Source organism: Panulirus ornatus, chromosome 29 (genome assembly GCF_036320965.1).
Source record: "Panulirus ornatus isolate Po-2019 chromosome 29, ASM3632096v1, whole genome shotgun sequence".
Taxonomy (NCBI): domain Eukaryota; kingdom Metazoa; phylum Arthropoda; class Malacostraca; order Decapoda; family Palinuridae; genus Panulirus; species Panulirus ornatus.
In genome coordinates, this window is record NC_092252.1 from 23,077,774 (window position 1) to 23,105,210 (window position 27,437).

Genomic DNA, 27,437 nt, shown 5'->3' on the forward strand with positions numbered 1-27,437 from the left:
AAGATAGTGTTATCAACCAACTTCTCTTGGCTGCCTGGTTGCACAGAATTCTCATGGGTCATGAGGAGATCTTTGTTTCCATCAGCTTTTTCATCCCCTGGATCTGTGCCCTTTCTCTTACGTTCATTTTCTTGGATATTATTTAGTTTATAAAGAGAGTATCATTAAATTTTAGGGAGAATAAAAAGATCTTCTGGAAGGAGGTAAATAAAGTGCGTAAGACAAGGGAGCAAATGGGAACTTCAGTGAAGGGCGCAAATGGGGAGGTGATAACAAGTAGTGGTGATGTGAGAAGGAGATGGAGTGAGTATTTTGAAGGTTTGTTGAATGTGTTTGATGATAGAGTGGCAGATATAGGATGTTTTAGTCGAGGTGGTGTGCAAAGTGAGAGGGTTAGGGAAAATGATTTGGTAAACAGAGAAGAGGTAGTAAAAGCTTTGCGGAAGATGAAAGCCGGCAAGGCAGCAGGTTTGGATGGTATTGCAGTGGAATTTATTAAAAAAGGGGGTGACTGTATTATTGACTGGTTGGTAAGGTTATTTAAAGTATGTATGACTCATGGGGAGGTGCATGAGGATTGGCGGAATGCGTGCATAGTGCCATTGTACAAAGGCAAAGGGGATAAGAGTGAGTGCTCAAATTACAGAGGTATAAGTTTGTTGAGTATTCCTGGTAAATTATATGGGAGGGTATTGATTGAGAAGGTGAAGGCATGTACAGAGCATCAGATTGGGGAAGAGCAGTGTGGTTTCAGAAGTGGTAGAGGATGTGTGGATCAGGTGTTTGCTTTGAAGAATGTATGTGAGAAATACTTAGAAAAGCAAAAGGATTTGTATGTAGCATTTATGGATCTGGAGAAGGCATATGATAGAGTTGATAGAGATTCTCTGTGGAAGGTATTAAGAATATACGGTGTGGGAGGAAAGTTGTTAGAAGCAGTGAAAAGTTTTTATCGAGGATGTAAGGCATGTGTACGTGTAGGAAGAGAGGAAAGTGATTGGTTCTCAGTGAATGTAGGTTTGCGGCAGGGGTGTGTGATGTCTCCATGGTTGTTTAATTTGTTTATGGATGGGGCTGTTAGGGAGGTGAATGCAAGAGTTTTGGAAAGAGGGGCAAGTATGAAGTCTGTTGGGGATGAGAGAGCTTGGGAAGTGAGTCAGTTGTTGTTCGCTGATGATACAGCGCTGGTGGCTGATTCATGTGAGAAACTGCAGAAGCTGGTGACTGAGTTTGGTAAAGTGTGTGAAAGAAGAAAGTTAAGAGTAAATGTGAATAAGAGCAAAGTAATTAGGTACAGTAGGGTTGAGGGTCAAGTCAATTGGGATGTAAGTTTGAATGGAGAAAAACTGGAGGAAGTGAAGTGTTAAAATTTAGACATCTGGGAGTGGATCTGGCAGCGGATGGAACCATGGAAGCGGAAGTGGATCATAGGGTGGGGGAGGGGGTGAAAATCCTGAGAGCCTTGAAGAATGTGTGGAAGTCGAGAACATTATCTCGGAAAGCAAAAATGGGTATGTTTGAAGGAGTAGTGGTTCCAACAATGTTGTATGGTTGCGAGGCGTGGGCTATGGATAGAGTTGTGCGCAGGAGGGTGGATGTGCTGGAAATGAGATGTTTGAGGACAATGTGTGGTGTGAGGTGGTTTGATCGAGTGAGTAACGGAAGGGTAAGAGAGATGTGTGGAAATAAAAAGAGCGTGGTTGAGAGAGCAGAAGAGGGTGTTTTGAAATGGTTTGGGCACATGGAGAGAATGAGTGAGGAAAGATTGACCAAGAGGATATATGTGTCGGAGGTGGAGGGAACGAGGAGAAGAGGGAGACCAAATTGGAGGTGGAAAGATGGAGTGAAAAAGATTTTGAGTGATCGGGGCCTGAACATGCAGGAGGGTGAAAGGAGGGCAAGGAATAGAGTGAATTGGATCGATGTGGTATACCGGGGTTGATGTGCTGTCAGTGGATTGAATCGGCATGTGAAGCGTCTGGGGTAAACCATGGAAAGCTGTGTAGGTATGTATATTTGCGTGTGTGGACGTATGTATATACATGTGTATGGGGGTGGGTTGGGCCATTTCTTTTGTCTGTTTCCTTGCGCTACCTCGCAAATGCGAGAGACAGCGACAAAGCAAAAAAAAAAAAATAAATAAAGAGAATTGTTATCCCTGGGGATGGGGAGAAAGAATACTTCCCATGTATTCCCTGCATGTCGTAGAAGGCGACTAAAAGGGAAGAGAGCGGGGGGCTGGAAATCCTCCCCTCTCATTTTTAATTTTCCAAAAGAAGGAACAGAGAAGGGGGCCAAGTGAGGATATTCCCTTGAAGGCTCAGTCCTCTGTTCTTAGTGCTACCTCGCTAACACGGGAAATGGCGAATAGTATGGAAAAAAAAAAAAGAGAATTGTGTACTTCATGTTGCTTTTGTCAGTATTTTAAGATACATTAGGTTCAGGATATTGCATAAGGTAGGTACCAAAAAAGCTCATGCAGTATCAGAGTGCATTTCCATGTTAATAAGGACTTAGGGACCAGAGGCAAAAAAACAAAAATACTCAAAACATCTTATAAATACAGTAAAAATAATACCAACAACAAAGCGTATCTGAAATGCCGAGGAATCACTCTGTTTGGATAAAAATTTCAACTTATCTTTTTTGAAGCATATTAGATAATACCTGTGTGTAAATATTTTTTTTTTATCATACTTTGTCGCTGTCTCCTGCGTTAGTGAGGTAGCACAAGGAAACAGACAAAAGAATGGCCCAACCTACCCACATACACATGTATATACATACACGTCCACACACGCACATATACATACCTGTACATCTCAACGTATACATATATATACACACACAGACATATACATATATACACATGTATATAATTCATACTGTCTGCCCTTATTCATTCCCGTCGCCACCCCGCCACACATAAAATGACAACCCCCTCCCCCAGCATTTGTGTGAGGTAGCGCTAGGAAAAGACAACAAAGGTCACATTCATTCACACTTAGTCTCTAGCTGTCATATATGATACACGGAAACCACAGCTCCCTTTCCACATCCAGGCCCCACAAAACTTTCCATGGTTGACCCCAGATGCTTCACATGCCCTGGTTCAATCCATTGACAGCTCGTCGACCCCAGTATACCACATCGTTCCAATTCACTCTATTCCTGTGCACGCCTTTCACCCTACTGCATGTTCAGTCCCTGATCGCTATATATTCTCTTTGTCAGTCTTTCCTCACTCATTCTCTCAATGTGGCCAAATCATTTCAAAACACCCTTGTCTGCTCTCTCAACCACACTCTTTTTATTACCACACATCTCTCTTACCCTTTCATTACTTACTCGATCAAGCCACCTCACACCACATAGTGTCCTCAAACATCTCATTTTCAGCACATCCACCCTCCTCCACACAACTCTATCTATAGCCCATGCCTCGCAACCATATAACATTGTTGGAACCCCTATTTCTTCAAATATACCCATTTTTGCTTTCCAAGATAATGTTCTCGACTTCCATACATTTTTCAATGCTCCCATAACTTTCGCCCCCTCCCCCACCCTATGCTTAACTTCTGCTTCCATGGTTCCATCTGCTGCCAAGTCCACTCCCAGATATCTAAAACACTTCACTTCCTCCAGTTTTTCTCCATTCAAACTTACCTCCCAATTGACTCATCCCTCAACCCTACTGTACCTAATAACCTTGCTCTTATTCACATTTACTCTCTGCTTTCTTCTCTCATGCACTTTACCAAACTCAGTCACCAGTTTCTGCAGTTTCTCACCCGAATCAGCCACCAGCACTGTATCATCAGTGAACAACAGCTGACTCACTTCCCAAGCTCTCTCATCCACAACAGACTGCATACTTGCCCCTCTTTCCAAAACTCTTACATTCACCTCTCTAACAACCCCATCCATAAACAAATTAAACAACCATGGAGACATCACACACCCCTGCCGCAAACCTACATTCACTGAGAACAAATACTTTCCTCTCTTCCTACTCGTACACATGCCTTACATCCTCAATAAAAACTTTTCACTGCTTCTAACAACTTGCCTCCCACACCATGTATTCTTAATACCTTCCACAGAGCATCTCTATCATATGCCTTCTCCAGATCCATAAATGCCACATACAAATCCATTTGCTTTTCTAAGTATTTCTCACATACATTCTTCAAAGCAAACACCTGATCTACACATCCTCTATCAATTCTGAAACCACACTGCTCTTCCCCAATCTGATGCTCTGTACATGCCTTCACTCTCTCAATCAATACCCTCCCATATAATTTCCCAGGAATACTCAACAAACTTATACCTCTGTAATTTGAGCACTCACTTTTATCCCCTTTGCCTTTGTACAGTGGCACTATGCAAGCTTCGCCCCTTTGCCTTTGTACAATGGCACTATGCAAGCATTCCGCCAATCGTCAGGCACCTCCCCATGAGTCATATATACATTAAATAACCTTACCAGCCAGTCATCAATACAGTCACCCCCTTTTTTAATGAATTCCACTGCAATACCATCCAGACCCGCTGCCTTGCTAGCTTTCATCCTCCGCAAAGCTTTTACTACCTCTTCTCTGTTTACCAAATCATTCTCCCTAACCCTCTCACTTTGCACACTACCTCAACCAAAGCACCCTATATCTGCCATTCTATCATCAAACACATTCAACAAACCTTCAAAATACTCTTTATGGATCTGGAGAAGGCATATGATAGAGTTGATAGAGATGCTCTGTGGAAGGTATTAAGAATATATGGTGTGGGAGGAAAGTTGTTAGAAGCAGTGAAAAGTTTTTATCGAGGATGTAAGGCATGTGTACGTGTAGGAAGAGAGGAAAGTGATTGGTTCTCAGTGAATGTAGGTTTGCGGCAGGGGTGTGTGATGTCTCCATGGTTGTTTAATTTGTTTATGGATGGGGTTGTTAGGGAGGTAAATGCAAGAGTTTTGGAAAGAGGGGCAAGTATGAAGTCTGTTGTGGATGAGAGAGCTTGGGAAGTGAGTCAGTTGTTGTTCGCTGATGACACAGCGCTGGTGGCTGATTCATGTGTGAAACTGCAGAAGCTAGTGACTGAGTTTGGTAAAGTGTGTGGAAGAAGAAAGTTAAGAGTAAATGTGAATAAGAGCAAGGTTATTAGGTACAGTAGGGTTGAGGGTCAAGTCAATTGGGAGGTGAGTTTGAATGGAGAAAAACTGGAGGAAGTGAAATGTTTTAGATATCTGGGAGTGGATCTGGCAGCGGATGGAACCATGGAAGCGGAAGTGGATCATAGGGTGGGGGAGGGGGCGAAAATTCTGGGGGCCTTGAAGAATGTGTGGAAGTCGAGAACATTATCTCGGAAAGCAAAAATGGGTATGTTTGAAGGAATAGTGGTTCCAACAATGTTGTATGGTTGCGAGGCGTGGGCGATGGATAGAGTTGTGCGCAGGAGGATGGATGTGCTGGAAATGAGATGTTTGAGGACAATGTGTGGTGTGAGGTGGTTTGATCGAGTGAGTAACGTAAGGGTAAGAGAGATGTGTGGAAATAAAAAGAGCGTGGTTGAGAGAGCAGAAGAGGGTGTTTTGAAGTGGTTTGGGCACATGGAGAGGATGAGTGAGGAAAGATTGACCAAGAGGATATATTTGTCGGAGGTGGAGGGAACAAGGAGAAGAGGGAGACCAAATTGGAGGTGGAAAGATGGAGTGAAAAAGATTTTGTGTGATCGGGGCCTGAACATGCAGGAGGGTGAAAGGAGGGCAAGGAATAGAGTGAATTGGAGCGATGTGGTATACCGGGGCTGACGTGCTGTCAGTGGATTGAATCAAGGCATGTGAAGCGTCTGGGGTAAACCATGGAAAGCTGTGTAGGTATGTATATTTGCGTGTGTGGACGTATGTATATACATGTGTATGGGGGGGGGGGTTGGGCCATTTCTTTCGTCTGTTTCCTTGCGCTACCTCGCAAACGCGGGAGACAGCGACAAAGTATAAAAAAAAAAAAAAAAAATCTCCTTCTCACATCACCACTACTTGTTATCACCTCTCCATTAGTATATGTTTGCAGATAAGCTTTACTAATTGCTTTGATCTTCTGTTGCTTCATGATGTCATGTCATAGATAGTCATCAAGCCACTGTTGAAGTCCTTGGGAAGTGCCACCTTGGACTCACCCTCAACCAGCCTCTTGCACAACTCCATCATCTTTTTGAGGCCTAAAATGTTCCTCTTACATATCGTGCAAGACATAGATGGCTTCAAGGAGCTGACGACACTTAAAGAGGTCCCTTTGTCCCCAGTAGTAATCCATGGTGCTCAAAATACAAAACTTCAAGACCAATGCACATCATGTCAGAAAGCACATGGGAGATGTTAAACAGTCACCAGCACAACAAAACACCAGATGGAAAACAATAAATGCTGTGGTGCATTATGCACATGATTTGAAATATTTTACATATCTTTTTGTTTAGTTTTTTATTTTTTCAATTTTTTGCTATATAATGGGAAACCCTGCTTAATACCAGAATAAAGGAGTGTGTAATTGTCATTACCACTTTGGTTCTTGATACATGCAACAGACATATAACAGCGAGAAGAAAGCACAAAATGTCTAGAACAAGAAAGATGAGCACTTTCAGGAAGCTGAAAAGAATAATAGACCTTCTGAAGAAGTCACATCTTACCCAGCTAAATAAAGGAAACCAAGCAATGGCCATAGACCATAAACTTAGAATGTCAAATGAAATGCAGGAATAGGAAGAATAAAATGATTACCGAAATGCTTTTACACATATGCAAAATGCAGATCCAGGACCACAAAACCCATTGGCCCATTAAGAACAGAAGGTGGTTGAATGAATGACAGCCAGGAGATGAGAGATTCTTTAGAAATCAATATGAATTGGTATTCATTGAACCAAAAACCATGTTAAGGGTAAATGCCCAAACAGACTTCTTAAACCGTAATCCTCTAAGTTTGCAGATATCACCATCTTAACATAGGACATTGAGAGGGACCAGTCAGAGCATGCCCATTTACTCAGCCTAAGGCCTGAACTCACAGAACTCAGTCTTCTTGAAGAAATACAAAGCATCTCTATCGTGAGCACTAAATATCCTCTGGAGAAAAATTTTGTATCCTGGCATCATTCCTAATAGTTTGAAATTGGCTAACGGTACATCACTCCTTAAAGATGGTAGCAAATCTGTCTCAAAAACTGTCAACATTAACATGACACATTATTAATGTGACCACTAAAAACCTTGTTCACTCCTTAAATTTTCAAAGGCGATGTCTAAATTACTTTGTCATCTCTCCTCGGGCTTTGATTACCATCTGCAGATGTCTGGACATGGAATTGCCACAGTACCTGAATTATTCTAGGTCCATGTTTTGGCTCCATAAGGTCTTGATCTGAATGGGGTGAGGCAATGATGAAGTATTGCAGGAAGCAGCCACTTGATCGTGTGTTTAAGTGACTGATGCACATCACATAGAAATATCATGTGTATCCACATGTTCTTGTTTCTAGTGAGAATTTGGGCTTTGTCCTCCATAGAAAGGCATGTTTCAGTTGAGAATTTGGGCTTTCTCCTCCATGGAAAGGCAAAACTCACCTATCTTGCATGGGTGGAGGAAATACATTGGCCAGAAGCATTATTCCCAAAATGAAGTGACAGTTTGGAAGAGTAAAGAAAGAATATCATTCCCTAAAGATAGCCTGAGGCAGACTGAGGTAGGGGTTGGTGCTACTCATACTGTTAGAAATGTTAGTCTCAGTAACCATATATACGAGGATTTCACCCTGAGAGCATCTTATGTCTGTACCCACAGTAAACCTCAGTTGTGTATTGACAAAGCTTTTTGTGAATACAGTAGAATCTTTGAAAGAGTCCAAAGGGACAAACATTGAATTTATAGAACTGAGCAATGTACAGAACTTAGGACAACCTGGTTTTAGGGCAGAAAGGTCTTGCCTCTCATCTGCTTGATGACATGAGAGGACTGCTGAAGCTCTGGGAAAGGAACAAAATGCTGATGTGATTTACAAAGACTTTGCAAAAGCATTTGACAAATTATGACTGTGGTGTCATAGCACATATAATGTGAAAGATGGAAATAACCAAAAGAATTAGGAGATAGATTTACAAATTTTTAACTAACATATAGCAATAAGTAGTTATAAACCATGCTATCTCCAGTGCTTCCATGATAGAAAGCTCAATTCCCAAGGAACTCTACTTGCACCTCTCCTGTTCTTCATTCTGATACCTGACTTTGGTGCAGTCATAAGCCACAGTTTCTTATCATCTTTTGCAGATGATACAAGAATTAGTATGAAAATCATATCAATGGAGGATGCTGAAAGATTTCAAAGAGACAAATGAGGTCTTTAATTGGGCAACTGAGTGTAACATGCTTTTAATGCTGATAAGCTTCAACTAACAGGGGTTAGTGAGAGGACAAGAGCAAGGGAAGGAGTAGCAATACTCCTGAAACAGGAGTTGTGGGAGTATGTGATAGAGTGTAAGAAAGTAAATTCTCAATTAATATGGGTAAAACTGAAAGTTGATGGAGAGAGGTGGGTGATTATTGGTGCATATGCACCTGGGCATGAGAAGAAAGATCAAGAGAGGCAAGTGTTTTGGGAGCAGCTGAATGAGTGTGTTAGTGGTTTTGATGCACGAGACTGGGTTATAGTGATGGGTGATTTGAATGCAAAGGTGAGTAATGTGGCAGTTGAGGGAATAATTGGTATACATGGGGTGTTCAGTGTTGTAAATGGAAATGGTGAAGAGCTTGTAGATTTATGTGCTGAAAAAGGACTGATGATTGGGAATACCTGGTTTAAAAAGCGAGATATACATAAGTATACTTATGTAAGTAGGAGAGATGGCCAGAGAGCGTTATTGGATTATGTGTTAATTGACAGGCGTGCGAAAGAGAGACTTTTGGATGTTAATGTGCAGAGAGGTGCAACTGGAGAGATGTCTGATCATTATCTTGTGGAGGCTAAGGTGAAGATTTGTATGGGTTTTCAGAAAAGAAGAGTGAATGTTGGGGTGAAGAGGGTGGTGAGAGTAAGTGAGCTTGAGAAGGAGACCTGTGTGAGGAAGTACCAGGAGAGACTGAGTACAGAATGGAAAAAGGTGAGAACAATGGAAGTAAGGGGAGTGGGGGAGGAATGGGATGTATTTAGGGAATCAGTGATGGATTGCGCAAAAGATGCTTGTGGCATGAGAAGAGTGGGAGGTGGGTTGATTAGAAAGGGTAGTGAGTGGTGGGATGAAGAAGTAAGAGTATTAGTGAAAGAGAAGAGAGAGGCATTTGGACGATTTTTGCAGGGAAAAAATGCAATTGAGTGGGAGATGTATAAAAGAAAGAGACAGGAGGTCAAGAGAAAGGTGCAAGAGGTGAAAAAAAGGGCAAATGAGAATTGGGGTGAGAGAGTATCATTAAATTTTAGGGAGAATAAAAAGATGTTCTGGAAGGAGGTAAATAAAGTGCGTAAGACAAGGGAGCAAATGGGAACTTCAGTGAAGGGCGCAAATGGGGAGGTGATAACAAGTAGTGGTGATGTGAGAAGGAGATGGAGTGAGTATTTTGAAGGTTTGTTGAATGTGTTTGATGATAGAGTGGCAGATATAGGGTATAGGGTGTTTTGGTCGAGATGGTGTGCAAAGTGAGAGGGTTAGGGAAAATGATTTGGTAAACAGAGAAGAGGTAGTGAAAGCTTTGCGGAAGATGAAAGCCGGCAAGGCAGCAGGTTTGGATGGTATTGCAGTGGAATTTATTAAAAAAGGGGGTGACTGTATTGTTGACTGGTTGGTAAGGTTATTTAATGTATGTATGACTCATGGTGAGGTGCCTGAGGATTGGCGGAATGCGTGCATAGTGCCATTGTACAAAGGCAAAGGGGATAAGAGTGAGTGCTCAAATTACAGAGGTATAAGTTTGTTGAGTATTCCTGGTAAATTATATGGGAGGGTATTGATTGAGAGGGTGAAGGCATGTACAGAGCATCAGATTGGGGAAGAGCAGTGTGGTTTCAGAAGTGGTAGAGGATGTGTGGATCAGGTGTTTGCTTTGAAGAATGTATGTGAGAAATACTTAGAAAAGCAAATGGATTTGTATGTAGCATTTATGGATCTGGAGAAGGCATATGATAGAGTTGATAGAGATGCTCTGTGGAAGGTATTAAGAATATATGGTGTGGGAGGAAAGTTGTTAGAAGCAGTGAAAAGTTTTTATCGAGGATGTAAGGCATGTGTACGTGTAGGAAGAGAGGAAAGTGATTGGTTTTCAGTGAATGTAGGTTTGCGGCAGGGGTGTGTGATGTCTCCATGGTTGTTTAATTTGTTTATGGATGGGGTTGTTAGGGAGGTAAATGCAAGAGTTTTGGAAAGAGGGGCAAGTATGAAGTCTGTTGGGGATGAGAGAGCTTGGGAAGTGAGTCAGTTGTTGTTCGCTGATGATACAGCGCTGGTGGCTGATTCATGTGAGAAACTGCAGAAGCTGGTGACTGAGTTTGGTAAAGTGTGTGAAAGAAGAAAGTTAAGAGTAAATGTGAATAAGAGCAAGGTTATTAGGTACAGTAGGGTTGAGGGTCAAGTCAATTGGGAGGTGAGTTTGAATGGAGAAAAACTGGAGGAAGTGAAGTGTTTTAGATATCTGGGAGTGGAGCTGGCAGCGGATGGAACCATGGAAGCGGAAGTGGATCATAGGGTGGGGGAGGGGGCGAAAATCCTGGGGGCCTTGAAGAATGTGTGGAAGTCGAGAACATTATCTCGGAAAGCAAAAATGGGTATGTTTGAAGGAATAGTGGTTCCAACAATGTTGTATGGTTGCGAGGCGTGGGCTATGGATAGAGTTGTGCGCAGGAGGATGGATGTGCTGGAAATGAGATGTTTGAGGACAATGTGTGGTGTGAGGTGGTTTGATCGAGTGAGTAACGTAAGGGTAAGAGAGATGTGTGGAAATAAAAAGAGCGTGGTTGAGAGAGCAGAAGAGGGTGTTTTGAAGTGGTTTGGGCACATGGAGAGGATGAGTGAGGAAAGATTGACCAAGAGGATATATGTGTCGGAGGTGGAGGGAACAAGGAGAAGAGGGAGACCAAATTGGAGGTGGAAAGATGAAGTGAAAAAGATTTTGTGTGATCGGGGCCTGAACATGCAGGAGGGTGAAAGGAGGGCAAGGAATAGAGTGAATTGGAGCGATGTGGTATACCGGGGTTGACGTGCTGTCAGTGGATTGAATCAAGGCATGTGAAGCGTCTGGGGTAAGCCATGGAAAGCTGTGTAGGTATGTATATTTGCGTGTGTGGACGTATGTATATACATGTGTATGGGGGGGGTTGGGCCATTTCTTTCGTCTGTTTCCTTGCGCTACCTCGCAAACGCGGGAGACAGCGACAAAGTATAAAAAAAAAAAAAAAAAGAAAAAAAAAAAAAAAGCTTCAACTCCTCTGGAATATGGAAAATGAAGAGATCAGTAACAATACAGACACAGACAGTGTCATAAACCAATTGAATGATGTGAAAGACCTTGTAGCAATGATATTTTGCAACCAGACCTTCAGCAGACACATCAAAACAGTAGATGACTACTGCAGAAGGATAGTGGACTGGATTCTGCAGTCTTTCAAGTAAAAAGACCAGTGATTGTAATATTCATGGTACTAATTCTTGAAATGGTGTTTTAACATTAACATTACCCAACAAGGCAACTGAATTACTGAGAAAATGAGAAAAATAAAACATCCAAGGCCCAAGACTTCAATATTGATCTTGCCTGCTTTCATCAGAAACACCATGACAGACAAGTTTAAAAGTGCACTGGACAAATATATGTGAAGTGTACCAAACCAGCTAGACTGTATGGGCTATGTGGCCCTGTGGGCAGCAACCCCCAACAACTTAGTTCATCAGTGACCCAGTTGAGCAGCCTGGGTCCAGCCTGGACTGTGGTGGTAAAAGACCCCTAAAGACTTCACCAGGTATTTACCAGTTATGCTTAAGTATTCTAAAATAAGAGAACCTATGAAGAGTGTAAGGAAGTTCTTTAGCTTGGGAAAAGATCAGGATAATGATTGAAACTGAGCATGGGTTCAGTATCTTCTCAGTGTTATATTTATTTATTTATTTATTTTGCTTTGTCGCTGTCTCCCGCGTTTGCGAGGTAGCGCAAGGAAACAGACGAAAGAAATGGCCCAACCCACCCCCATACACATGTATATACACACACGTCCACACACACAAATATACATACCTATACATCTCAATGTACACATATATACACACACAGACACATACATATATACTCATGCACACAATTCACACTGTCTGCCTTTATTCATTCCCATCGCCACCTCACCACACATGGACTCAGTGTTATGGCATTGACAACAGCAACATCTGGATCATAAAGAAGAAAAGCTTATTATTTAGGAAAGCCTTTTCTCACCTGTCTATTTTGAAGATGGCAATGCTTCTCAGGATGCCAACATTTGTGAAAATGGGGAATATCCTGAAAATCTATGTACAAGTAATGTGGGTGCAACAGTTGCCAGTGACAGGGCAAATGTTTAGAAATAGTCAACCATCTTCAAGGAAATTATTGCTAGCATGGGCTGACTTCATATTTCATCACCTATGTCAGACTGAGAAGTGTGATTCTGTTAGGAGAGGCTTCAACACACAGATTGGATCTCCAGAAAATTATAGAGGAGAAAGTTTACGCACCAGATCAGTTATGGAATTGTGATGAAACCAGCTTTTACTGGAAAGAGATGTCAAAGAAATCATACCTAATGAAGACCGAGGCAAATGCTTCAGGTTTTAAAGTAGCAATGACTGCATCACATAGTGGTCGTAGAATTCCATTTCATGACCAGAAGTGTGTGGGGATACAGCAGTGAATTTTATTTCCATTTGTGGGGTATTTTTTTTTCTTTTTTCATACGTTGAAGGCTTCAGTCATAGACAAAGTCCACGTCAAGGCTGGTCCTTAATTGAAATGTTGAGGTTAATGAAAGGGAAGAAGAAGAAGAGACAGCGTAAAGTATTTATGAGTTTTGGAGAAAGTGAAAGACCTGTCTTTTCAAATGTGCTTAGTCTTAGTTGTTGGGAAAGACATGATAGGAAAGAGAGTTCCAAAGCTTAAGTGTTGGAAAAGATAGTCATCAGAATGGCCCGCCTTTGAATTGCCAGTGGCCACACAACCAGTCAGCTCTGGCAAAATCCAAAGTAATGACTATAGAAGAGGGAAAATGAACCAGCATTGTAACCTAGGGCAAGCAGGTCAAGTTTTGAAGTCACCCAGGGAGAGTTTTAGGTCGGACTGCTTTGATTCGATTCTGTTAAGTATGGATGCTCTGCTAGAACCACCCAAGATATGAGAGCATTACTCCATACAAGGTGAATCAATCCTTTGAATGAACGGAGTAACCGTTCAGAAGAAATGTTGATGTCTAAACAGGACTCCCCATTCCTAAGAGGCAGACTATGCCATTTCTGTAATGTGGGGTTTCCAAGACAGAGTGGATGTTACAGTAATATCGAATACTATGTTCATTGATTATAGATACATTAGAGATGAGAGTAAAGTTGTGAGAAATTCTTGATTGAGAGATGGGCAGAAACTGGGTCTTGGAGGCATTAAGCTTAACCAGATTTTATATACTCCACTGAGATATCCTGTCCAAATCTGAGTTTATTGTTATGGATGCAGAGCTATAACCACCCTAGATGTGAGAGCAGTACTCCATACAAGGTGGATAATTCCTTTGTATGAATGGAGCAACTGTTTGGAAGAAATGTTGACATCTAAACAGGCCTTCCCATTTCTTAGAGGCAGACTATGCTATTCATGTAGATTTCCAAGATAGAGTGGATGTTACAGTAATACCAAGTACTATGTTCATTTAATCAAGAGATGGAATTATGGAACCGTCAGAGGCGAAAGGAAAGTTGTGAGAAATTTATGATGAAGAGATGGGTAGAAATTGGTCTTGGAGGCATTAAACTTGACCAGATTTCATCTCCTCTACTGAAATATCTTGTCTAAATCTGGGTTTATTGAAGAAGTTGATTTGAGTCAAGATGCAGATTGAATGAAAGAAGGAGCAGAGTTGAAGGCTGTGGAGGAATGCATTTGTGGAGGAGTGCATTTGTTTATTTAAGGAAGAAAGGAAATCATTGATAATGATAAAGAGAAAAGGTGGAGGAGAGAGTACAGAACCTTAAGGGATACTAATATTGATGGAGAAAGGGAGAGAGGCTAATCTATCATCAGCCACAGAGATAGGAAGCAGAATGAGGGAGGGATGCCAGAACAGGGGAGGTTAGAGATGGGACCCCAATGCCACACTGTGTATGAAGCTTTGGATATGCCAAGGGCAACTGCATAAGATTCTCCAAAATCTTTCAGGGATGATGAATGGACATTATTAAGATAGGAAAGAATATCACTAGTGGATCTCACCTTATGGAATCCATACTAGTGATCAGAGAGAAAACTGTGGAATTCAAGCTGTCTGAAGATATGGGAGTTGAGGACTGATTTAAAGACTTTGAAAATGGTAAAAGTCAAACCAACAGGACACTAGCTAGAGGGGTTAGAAAGGCCACCCTTCTTAGGGATGGAATGCACCAATGCATTCTTCCAGGAAGAAAGAAAAGTTTTGGTTTGTGAACAAAAATAAGCATAGGTGCAAGTTTAGAGGCACACTCTTCAATACATGGAGATGGATGCTTATGTCCAGAGAGATAGGTGCTTTGCAAACAGTTCAAAAAGAGATGATGGGAAGGGGCATAGGATTAGTAAGAGGTGCAGCAGGGATAGAGTAAGAGGAGAAATGGGTCAATATTTTTCTAATATTTTTATTATTTGTTTTTCAGTTGTTTGATGTAAAGAACAAAAAGGGTAGAATATACAGTATCCACATAACAGATATGTCTCTAGGGCTGAGTAATGAGTGGATAAACTTCATTTTTCTAGAAAGAAAAACAAAAGTAAATTGAATAGATGCATGGACATCTTGTTTTGAGCAACATGTAAATAGATAAAAGTAATAAGAATCTTGAAAAAAGAAAGCTCTTTAAAGTTGATCCACAGTGGAACCATGGGGTAAAGAAAATCAACATAACTCAGAGGAAAAATAGAGTACCATTTTTCCAAGCTTTTGTCTGTTTTCCAAGACCCCTTTTGGAGGAATGACAAAAGAATATCACATAAAGGTATATGAACAAATCTAAAAGGAATAAGGCTCCCTGCCAGACTTACCACTACATAAGGACATAGTTGTATCTGATTCATTGACATTCAAGGAACATGGTGTCTGACCTGACCTCTCATGAATTCAGTCTTGTCTACAGTTCGCTATTGCTGTTTTTATATGTAGCCCATCATAAATGGAATTTGTCAGCAAGTCATCCAGTCTCTCTGTGTTTGTATATATAGAGAATGGATGATTAGTCAATAAATTTCATCTAAGATGTGCCAGATATTAAAACAGCAATATCAGACCATGGTTTGATATTCCCGTAGCTTTCTACAAGGCATATCTATGAAACCTACCATGCTTTCCACAGGTACATAAATGCCACATAAAATTTTTTTTTCATAGTATTTCTCTCAAACATTCTTCAAGCAAATACCTGATCCACTCATCTTCTGCCATGCCTGGAACCCCATTGTTCCTCCCCAGTCTGATGCTCTTTATGTCAGCATCCTTCCATACAACTTTCTAGGTGCATTCTTTCTATCTATCTGTGTATTTATCTGTCTTATGTCGCTGATGCCCATTCCCTCCGAGAACTCCCATCAAAGGGTGGCCATGGCAAAAGAGTGTCCACTTACCCCTGTCCTTACATGCCTCCCATGCATACGCCATTCCATGCATTCTTCCACTATTTCTCTCCAAGTATTCCTCCACCCTATTTGCCCATGTCAAAGGTGTTCTTCCATTCATACTAACCCCTTTAATTGTTCTGTCATACACTTTCCCTGTAAATTCCCATCTTGCATTTTTTCCACGTGCTCAAACCACCTCAGAGTATTTCGTTCACCCATGCTGCCACTCTACAATTCATTTGCTTTGCATTCCCTGCCATACCACATCTCTTACACACCCCTTCATTGCTTTCTTCATTCCATCTAGTCACACCACATGCTCTTCTCACATAGCTCATTTCCGCAGGCTGAATTCTTGACCTCTGTGACTGAGGTACATTTAACAAAACAACATCTTTGTAGTTTGAACAGTCACAATGTTCACCTTTTTTTCTTGTGCATTTATACAGTGAATCATACATGCCTTCTTCCAATCTTGAGGCACCTCACCATCATGGTGGTGGAATATCCATACCAACCAACCAACAGCACAGTCAACCCCTTTCTTAAGAAATTCATTAGCAATACCATCTACTCCAGTCACCTTACATCTCTTCTTATGCAGGGCTTTCACCACATCTCTCTTCACCAGACCACTTTCCTTGACTCACTTAACATACTTCCCTGACCCAAACACCCTACATCTGTTACCCAATCATCAAATGCATTTAACAGTCCCTCAAAATACTCACTTGATCTCTTCCTCACCTCATTCCTACCTGTTGTTAATTACCCATTTCCTCCTTTCACTGATGATCCCCTTTGCTCTCTTGTTTTCTTCCACATGCTCCCATTTTCTCTCTTGTTTTCTTCCACATGCTTTCATTTGCTCTCCTGTTTTCTTCCACATGCTCCCATTTGCTCTCTTGTTTTCTTCCAAATGCCACACACCTCTCTTGCACATGCCAGTACTGCTTCCTCAAATATCTCTCATTCCTCACCCATTCCCATTGCTTTGTTTACTCATTCCTCTTGCCATTCTACACTCAATTTCTCTTGGTATTTCTTCCCATACATTTAGGCTTACTTTCATCCTCCTCCTCTCTTATCTACTTATCTTTTCCTTTCTTTCAAGCCATTCGCCATTTCCCGCGTTAGCGAGGTAGCGCCAAGAACAGAGGACTGGGCCTTTTTTGGAATATCCTCACCTGGCCCCCCTCTGTTCCTTCCCTTGGAAAATTAAAAAAAAAATCTACTTTGTATCTATATTTCTGATGCCCATTCTTTCCAGGAACTCACATCAAGTGGGTGGCCACAGCAATAAAGTCTCCACTTATCCCTGTCCTTACATGTCTCTTGTGCATACATCATTCCATACATTCTTTCACAATTTCTCTTCCTCTACTATTCTTCCTCACGGGTAGTCTTCCTTTCACACTCTTTAATTGTACTATTATACTCTCTCCTTGTAAAATCCCAGTCTAGCATTCTTTCCACATGCCCAGACCACCTCAAAGTATTATGTTTTACTTAGTCTTAGTCTACCACTCCACAAGTCATTCCCTTTGCATTTCCTACCATACCACAACTTTAATACACCCCATCATTTCTTTCTTCATTCCATCTAGTCATACCTCATGCTCCTTTCAAATAACTCATTTCCACTGCCTGGATTCTTGACCTCAATGAGAAAATACATATCCATATTTTGACTGCACGTCAGGGTTGGGAGGACTATGCTGTCATTTAATTCTTTCTTAATTTCCAAACTTACACATCTACCCTTCATTATTATATTAAGGGACCCAGTGACTCCTCTTATCCTTCCTTTCATATCACCAAACTTACCCAAGACAGCTTCTGAGTACTTAAATTCTCTCACTTCTTCCAGTATTTTTTCCCTCCATACCTAAAACATAGTTTAGTACACTTTCTCCTTTCACTCTATATGGTTTTGCAAAATTTATACTCTAACTCTTTTTCCTTTCAAATGCCATTTACTTGACTTTTACTTGCATTTACCTTCAGTTGCCTCTGCTTATACACATCATAATTCATTAAAACCTTCTGCAACTCTTCATTCTCAGCAAACTACACAGTAGCCAACATACATTACTGTCACGCACCATCTCTGCACCCCCCTTCCCCCTAGATTTTCTTTCATCTCTTTTATCATTCCATCCTTATACATTTTAAAAAACCATGATGACATCATCACAGCCCTGCCTCACATCCACATGTATACCGACACTTTTGCTCAACTCTCCATCCACTTTTACACATGCATTTGCTTATCAGTAGAAGGCTTTCACACCATCCAACAGTTGTGTTCCTACCTCATATGTCCTTAACACATCCCCCTAAAGCATTCCATTGACTCTTTTATGCACTTTCTCCAGATACATAAAAGCTGCACACAGCTTCTTAGCTTTTGCTAAATATTTTCCATTGTCATCTTTGCCACAAAAATCTGATCCACACATCCCCTACCTTTCATAAAACCCCTTGCTTTCTGTTATTCTGCATTACGTCACTTCATACACTCCATCAATCAACATTCTCGCACCCTCTTTATCTGTTAAACTTAACAGTCATATTCCCATATAATCGCTACACATGCTTAGCACCTCTTTCTTTGAATAAAGGAACAGTAATATATGCATCCGCTCTGTCACACTTTCTCCTGTATACTTTAGCATTTAAGCCGTAATTCCATCCTCTACAGGTGCCTCTCCTCCTGTCTTAAGCCTCATTATTACCTTTCTTACCTCCCTTTTTGTTGTAGACCCTTGCACTTGTATCCTCTCCCTTCTATCTGTCATACCCGTGCATGCAACAACTACTGTCTCGCCTCCCACATTCATCAGGTCTTCAGAATACTCTGCGTCTTCATTTCATTTCCACCTTTTGATTCAGCAACTCCCTTTCCTTACTTGCCACATTTACATCTCCACTCTTATATCTGCTTCTTTCATTTTTCACTCCTTTCTTGTACAGTTTCTTATTTTCTTGAAACTTTTTGCTGAACTTTCTTTCAAAGTCTTCATATACTCTTATGTTAGCTTTCCTCAATCTGCATTTTAACATTCCACTCACACATTTTATATTCTTTCCCCCTCCTTTACTGAACTTCCACTGGTACATTCCTTTTGAGCAGTCTACCATATGCCTTATCTTTTCTTTCACTGCATTTCTAATCTCTTGCTTCCACCATGCTTTGTCCTATTTATTCTTATATCTCATGTAACCAAGATGAGAAGAAAGGAGAGACAGGTGGTATGTATGAGGATGATCTGGCTCTGAGTCAAACGAAGCTCAAGGGTAAAGGAAAAGAATGGTTTGGAAACGTCTTGGGAGTAAAGTCAGGGGCTGGTGAGATGAAAAGAGCTAAGGAAGGAGTTGAACTACTCCTGTAGCAGGAGTTGTAGGAGTGTGTGATAAGAGTGTAGGGAAATAAATTCTCGATTATTGTGAGTAAAATTGAAAGAGGATGGCAAGAGATGGATGATTATTAGTGCTTATGCACCTGGTCATCAGAAGAAAGATCATGAGGGGCAAGTGTTTTGGGAGCAGTTGAGTGTGTCAGCAGTTTTGGTGCACGAGACCGGGTATTAGTAAGGTGAGTCACATTGCAGGTGAAGGTATAATTGGTGCGCACTGGATATTCAGTGTTGTAAATGAAAATGGTGAAGAGCTTGTAGTTTTGTGTGCTGATAAAAGACAGGTGATTGGGAATATCTGGTAAAAGAGATACACATAAGTATACTTATGTGAGTAGGAGAGATAGTCAAAGGGGCATTGTTAGATTACGTATTATTCGATAGGCATGTAAAAGAGACTTTTGGATGTAAATGTGCTGAGAGGGGCAGCTGGTGGGATGTCTGATCACCTTCTTTTGTAGGCGAATGTGAAGATTTGTAGAGGTTTTTGAAAAAGAGGAGACAGTTTCAGGGAGAAGAGAGTGGTGAGAGTAAGTGAGCTTGGAAAGGAGGCTTGTTCACACTCAGTCTCTAGCTGTCATGTGTAATACACTGAAAGCACAGCTCCCTTTCCACATGTAGGCCCCACAAAACTTTCCATGGTTTACCCCAGACACTTCACATGCCCCAGTTCAATCCATTGACAGCACGTTGACCCCGGTGTACCACATTGTTCCAATTCACTCTTATTCCTTGCGCGCCTTACACCCTCCTGTATGTTCCGGCCCCAGTCACTCAAAATCTTTTTCGCTCCATCCTTCCACCTCCATTTTGGTCACCCACTTCTCGTCCCTTCCACCTCTGACACATATATCCTCTTTGTCAATCTTTCCTTACTCATTCTCTCCATGTGACTAAACCATTTCAATACACCCTTTTCTACTATCTCTCAAGTACACTCTTTTTATTACCACACATCTCTTACCCTTTCATTTCTTACTCAATCAAACCACGTCACACCACATATTTTCTTCAAACATCTCATTTCCAAGTAATCCACCCTCCTCCGCACAAGCCTATCTATAGCCCATGCCTTGCAACCATATAACATTGTTGGAAACACTGTTCCCCCAAACATACCCATTTTTGCTCTCTTAGATAACATTCTTGCCTTCCACAGATTCTTCAACGTTCCCAGAACCTTCGCCCCTTCCCCCACCCTGTGACTCAATTCCACTTCCATGGTTCCATCTGCTGCTAAGTCCACTCCCAGATATCTAAAACACTTCACATCCTCCAGTTTTTCTCCATTCAAACTTACCTCCCAATTAAATTGTCCCTCAACCCTACTGAACCTAATAACCTTGCCGTTATTCACATTTACTCTCAGCTTCCTTCTTTCACACACTTTACCAAACTCACTCACCAGCTTCGGCAATTTCTCACCCGAATCAGTCACCAGCGCTGTATCATCAGCAAACAACAACTGACTCACTTCCCAAGTCCTCTCATTGACAACAGACTACATACTTGCCCCTCCCTCCAAGACTCTTGCATTCACCTCCATAACAACCCCATTCATAAACAAATTAAACAGCCATGGAGAAATCACGCATCCATGCCACAAACTGACATTTACTGGGAACCAATCGCTTTCCTCTCTTCCTACATGTACACATGCTTTACATCCTCAATAAAAACTTTTCACTGCTTCTAGCAACTAAACTCTCACACTATATACATTTAATACCTTCCACAGAGCATCTCTTTTCACTCTATCATATTCCTTCTCCCTATATACTCTTAATACCTTCCACAGAGCATCTCTTTTCACTCTATCATACGCCTTCTCCAGATTCATAAATGCTACATACAGATCCATATGTTTTTCTAAGTATTTCACATATACATTCTTCAAAGCCAACACCTGATCCATACATCCTCTAACTCTTCTGAAACCACGCTGATTTTCCCCAATCTGATGCTCTGTACATTCCTTGACCCTCTCAGTCAACACCCTCCCATATAATATCCCAGGAATACTCAACAAACTTATTCCTCTGTAATTTGAACACTCACCTTTTTCCCCTTTACCTTTGTACAATGGCACTATGCATGCATTCCACCAATCCTCCGGCACTTTACTGGAGGATTGGCGGAATGCATGCATAGTGCTATATGTTGATTATTGTGATTATTTTGTTATACTTTGTCGCTGTCTTCCACGTTAGTGAGGTAGCGCAAGGAAACAGACGAAAGAGTGGCCCAACCCACCCACACACACATGTATATACATACACACACATGCATATATACATACCTATACATTTCAAATGTTATTTATTTTATTTTGCTATGTCGCTGTCTCCTGCATTAGTGAGGTAGCGCAACGAAACAGACGAAAGAATGGCCCACCCCACCCACATACACATGTATATACATACACGTCCACACATGCAAATATACATGCCTATACATCTCAACGTATACATATATATATACACACACAGACATATACATATATACACCTCTACATAATTCATACTGTCTGCCTTTATTCATTCCCATCGCCATCCCGCCACACATGAAATAACAACCCCCTCCCCCCTCATGTGTGCGAGGTAGTGCTAGGAAAAGACAACAAAGGCCACATTCGTTCACACTTAGTCTCTAGCTGTCATGTAATAATGCACCGAAACCATAGCTCCCTTTCCACATCCAGGCCCCACAGAGCTTTCCATGATTTACCCCAGATGCTTCACATGCCCTGATTCAATCCATTGACAGCACGTAGGCCCCGGTATACCACATTGTTCCAATTCACTCTATTCCTTGCACGCCTTTCACCCTCTTGCATGTTCAGGCCCTGATCACTCAAAATCTTTTTCACTCCATCTTTCCACCTCCAATATGGTCTCCCACTTCTCCTCGTCCCCTCCACCTCTGACACATATATCCTCTTTGTCAATCTTTCCTTACTCATTCTCTCCATGTGCCCAAACCATTTCAAAACACCCTCTTCTGCTCTCTCAACCACACTCTTTTTATCACCACACATCTCTCTTACCCTATCATTACTTACTCGATCAAACTACTTCACACCACATATTTTCCTCAGACATGTCATTTCCACCACATCCACACTCCTCCGCACAACTCTATCTATAGCCCAAGCCTCGCAACCATATAACATTATTGGAACCACTATTTCTTCAGACATACCCATTTTTGCTTCCACACATTCTTCAACGCTCCCTGAACTTTCGCCCCCTCCCTCACCCTATGATTCACTTCTGCTTCCATGGTTCCATCCGCTGCCAAATCCACTCCCAGATATCTAAAACACTTCATTTCCTCCAGGTTTTCTCCATTAAAACTTACCTTCCAATTGACTTGACCCTCAACCCTACTGTACCTAATAACCTTGCTCTTATTCACATTTACTCTCAACTTTCTTCTTTCACACACATTATCAAACTTAGTCACCAGCTTCTGCAGTTTCTCACCTGAATCAGCCACCAGTGCTGTATCATCAGCGAACAACAACTGACTCACTTCCCAAGCTCTCTCATCCACAGCAGACTGCATACTTGTCCCTCTTTCCAAAACTCTTGCATTCACCTCCTTAACAACCCCATCCATAAACAAATTAAACAACCATGGAGACATCACGCACCCGTGTGGCAAACTTTCACTTTCCTCTCTTCCTACACGTACACATGCCTTACATCCTCAATAAAAACGTTTCACTGCTTCTAACAACTTACCTACCACACCATATATTCTTAATACCTTCCACAGAGCATCTCTATCAACTTTATCATATGCCTTCTCCAGATCCATAAATGCTACATACAAATCCATTTGATTTCTAAGTATTTCTCACATACATTCTTCAAAGCAAACACCTGATCCACACATTCTCTACCACTTCTGTAACCACACTGCTCTTCCCCATTCATATACCTTCTCCAGATCCATAAATGCTACATACAAATCCATTTGCTTTTCTAAGTATTTCTCACTTACATTCTTCAAAGCAAACACCTAATTCACACGTCCTCTACCACTTCTGAAGCCACACTGCTCTTCCCCAATCTGATGCTCTGTACATGCCTTCACCCTCTCAATCAATACCCTCCCATATAATTTCCCAGGAATACTCAACAGACTTATACCTCTGTAATTTGAGCACTCACTTTTATCCCCTTTGCCTTTGTACATTGGCACTATTCAAGCATTCCACCAATCCTCAGGCACCTCACCATGAGTAATACATACATTAGATAACCTTACCAACCAGTCAACAATACAGTCACGCCCTTTTTTGATAAATTCCACTGCAGTGCCATCCAAACCCGCTGCCTTGCAAGGTTTCATCTCCCGCAGAGCTTTTACTGCCTCTTCTATGTTTACCAAATCATTCTCCCTCACCTAACTTTGCACACCACCTCAACCAAAACACCCTATATCTGCCACTCTATCATCAAACACATTCAACAAACCTTCAGAATACTCACTCTATCTCCTTTTCACATCACCACTACTTGTTATCACCTCCCCATTTACCCCCTTCACTGATGTTCCCACTTGTCTTACGCACTTGATTCACCTTCCAAAAAATCTTTTTTTACTTCTTATTTTTTTTATTTTGCTTTGTCGCTGTCTCCCGCGTTAGCGAGGTAGCACAAAGAAACAGATGAAAGAATGGCCCAACCCACCCACATACACATGTATATACATACACGTCCACACACACAAATATACATACCTATACATCTCAACGTATACATATATATATATATATACACACACAGACGTATACATATATACACATGTACATAATTCATACCATCAGTCTTTAATGGCTTTCATCGCCATCCCGCCACACATGAAATAACAACCCCCTCCCACCTCATGTGCGCGAGGTAGAGCTAGGAAAAGACAACAAAGGCCACTTTCGTTCACATTCAGTCTCTAGCTGTCATTTAATAATGCACTGAAAACCACAGCTCCCTTTCCACATCCAGGCCCTACAGAACTTCCCATTGTTTACCCCAAATGCTTCATATACCCTGGTTCAATCCATTGACAGCACGTCAACTCCGGTATACGACATTGTTCCAATTCACTCATTTTCTTGCACACTTTTCACCCTCCTGCATGTTCAGGCCTTGATCGCTCAAAATCTTTTTCACTCCATCTTTCCACCTCCAATTTGGTCTCCCACTTCTCCTCGCTCCCTCCACCTCTGACACATATATCTTCTTGGTCAATCTTTCCTCACTCATTCTCTCCATGTGACCAAACCATTTCAAAACACCCTCTTCTGCTCTCTCAACCACACTCTTTTTATTACCTCTCATCTCTCTTACCCTATTATTACTTACTCGATCAAACCACCTTACACCATATATTGTCCACAAACATCTCATTTCCAACACATCCACCCTCCTCCGCACAACTCTATCCATAGCCCACGCCTCGCAACCACATAACATTGTTGGAACCACTATTCCTTCAAACATATCCATTTTTGCTTTCTAAGATAATGTTCTCGACTTCCACACATTCTTTAATGCTCCCAGAACTTTCACCCCCTCCCCCACCCTCTGATTCGCTTCCACTTCCTGCCAAATCCACTCCCAGATATCAAAAACGCTTCACTTCCTCCAGTTTTTCTCCATTCAAACTTACCTCCCAATTGACTTGTCCCTCAACCCAACTGTACCTAATAACCTTGCTCTTATTTACATTTACTCTCAGCTTTACCAAAGTCAGTCACCAGCTTCTGCAGTTTCTCACATGAATCAGCCACCAACGCTCAATCATCAGTGAACAACAGCTGACTCACTTCCTATGCTCTTTCATCCTCAACAGACTGCATACTTGCCCCTCTTTCCAAAACTTTTGCATTCACCTCCTTAACAACCCCATCCATAAACAAACTAAACAACCATGGAGACATCACACACCCCTTCCGCAAACCAACATTTAATGAGAACCAATCACTTTCCTCTCTTCCTACACGTACACATGCTTTACATCCTCGATAAAAGCTTTTCACTGCTTCTAACAACCTTCCACAGAGCATCTCTATCAACTCTTATCATATGCCTTCTGCAGATCCATAAATGCTACATACAAATCCATTTGCTTTTCTAAATATATCTCACATACATTCTTCAAAGCAAACACCTGATCTACACATCCTCTACCACTTCTGAAACCACTCTGCTCTTCCCCAATCTGATGCTCTTTACATGCCTTCACCCTCTCAATCAATACCCTCCCATATTATTTCCCAGGAATACTCAACAAATTTATACCTCTGTAATTTGAGTACTCACTTTTATCCCCTTTGCCTTTGTACAATGGCACTATGCAAACATTCTGCCAATCCTCAGGCACTTCCCCATGAGTTATATATATATATTAATTAACCTTACAAACCAGTCAGCAATTCAGTCACCCCCTTTTTTTTAATAAATTCCACTGTAATACCATCCAAACCCGCTGCCTTGCCGGGTTTCTTTCTCCGCAAGGCTTTTACTACCTTTTCTCTGTTTACCAAATCATTCTTTGTAACCCTCTCACTTTGTACACCACCTCAACCAAAACACCCAATATCTGCCACTCTCTCATCAAACACGTTCAACAAACCTTCAAAATACTCCATTGCCTTCTCGCATCTCGACTACTTGTTATCACCTACCTATTAGCCCCCTTAACTGATGTTCCTATTTGTTCCCTTGTCTTACGCACTTTATTCACCTTCCAAAACATCTTTTTTATTTTCTTATTGTTTTATTTTGCTTTGTTGCTGTCTCCTGTGTTAGCAAGGTAGCGCAAGGAAACAGACGAAAGATTGGCCCAACCCACCCACTTACAAATGTATATACATACACGTCCACACATGCAAATATACATACCTATACATCTCAACATATACATATATATACACACACAGACATCTACATATATATATACACTTGTGGGGGAGGGGGCGAAAATCCTGGGAGCCTTGAAGAATGTGTGGAAGTCGAGAACATTATCTCCGAAAGCAAAAATGGTTATGTTTGAAGGAAAAGTGGTTCCAACAATGTTTTATGGTTGCGAGGCCTGGGCTATGGATAGAGTAGTGCGCAGGAGGGTGGATGTGCTGGAAATGAGATGTTTGAGGACAATATGTGGTGTAAGGTAGTTTGATAGAGTAAGTAATGTAAGGGTAAGAGAGATGTGTGGAAATAAGAAGAGCGTGGTTGAGAGAGCAGAAGAGGATGTTTTGAAATGGTTTGGGCACATGGAGAGAATGAGTGAGGAAAGATTGACCAAGAGGATATATGTGTCGGAGGTGGAGGGAACGAGAAGTGGGAGACCAAATTGGAGGTGGAAAGATGGAGTGAAAAAGATTTTGAGTGATTGGGGCCTGAACATGCAGGAGGGTGAAAGGCGGGCAAGGAATAGAGTGAATTGGATCGATGTGGTATACCGGGGTCGACGTGCTGTCAATGGATTGAATCAGGGCATGTGAAGCGTCTGGGGTAAACCATGGAAAGTTGTGTGGGGCCTGGATGTGGAAAGGGAGCTGTGGTTTCGGGCATTATTGCATGACAGCTAGAGACTGAGTGTGAACGAATGGGGCCTTTGTTGTCTTTTCCTAGCGCTACCTCGCACACATGAGGGGGGAGGGGGATGTTATTCCATGTGTGGCGATGGGAATGAATAAAGGCAGACAGTGTGAATTGTGTGCATGTGTATATATGTATATGTCTGTGTGTGTATATATATGTGTACATTGAGATGTATAGGTATGTATATTTGCGTGTGTGGACAAATATGTATATACATGTGTATGGGGGTGAGTTGGGCCTTTTCTTTCTGTTTCCTTGCGCTACCTCGCAAACGCGGGAGACAGCGACAAAGCAAAACGAATAAATATATACATAATTAATACTGTCTGTCTTTGATCATTCCCATCGTCATACCGCCACACATGAAATAACAACCCTCTCCCCCCTCATGTGCGCGAGGTAGCGCTAGGAAAAAACAGCAAAGGCCACTTTCGTTCACACTCAGTCTCTAGCTGTCATGTAATAATGCACCGAAACCACAACTCCCTTTCCACATCCAGGCCCCACAGAACTTTCCTTGGTTTGCCCCAGATGCTTCACAT

At 41.6% G+C, this 27,437-nt stretch overlaps 1 protein-coding gene across 4 annotated transcripts in view; it reads left to right on the forward strand.

Annotated features, from left to right (window-relative positions):
• The window catches only part of LOC139758189 (cytoplasmic dynein 1 light intermediate chain 2-like), a 391,163-nt gene that overhangs the window by 176,487 nt on the left and 187,239 nt on the right, over nt 1-27,437 (forward strand). The gene's annotated exons all lie outside the window — the stretch shown is intronic.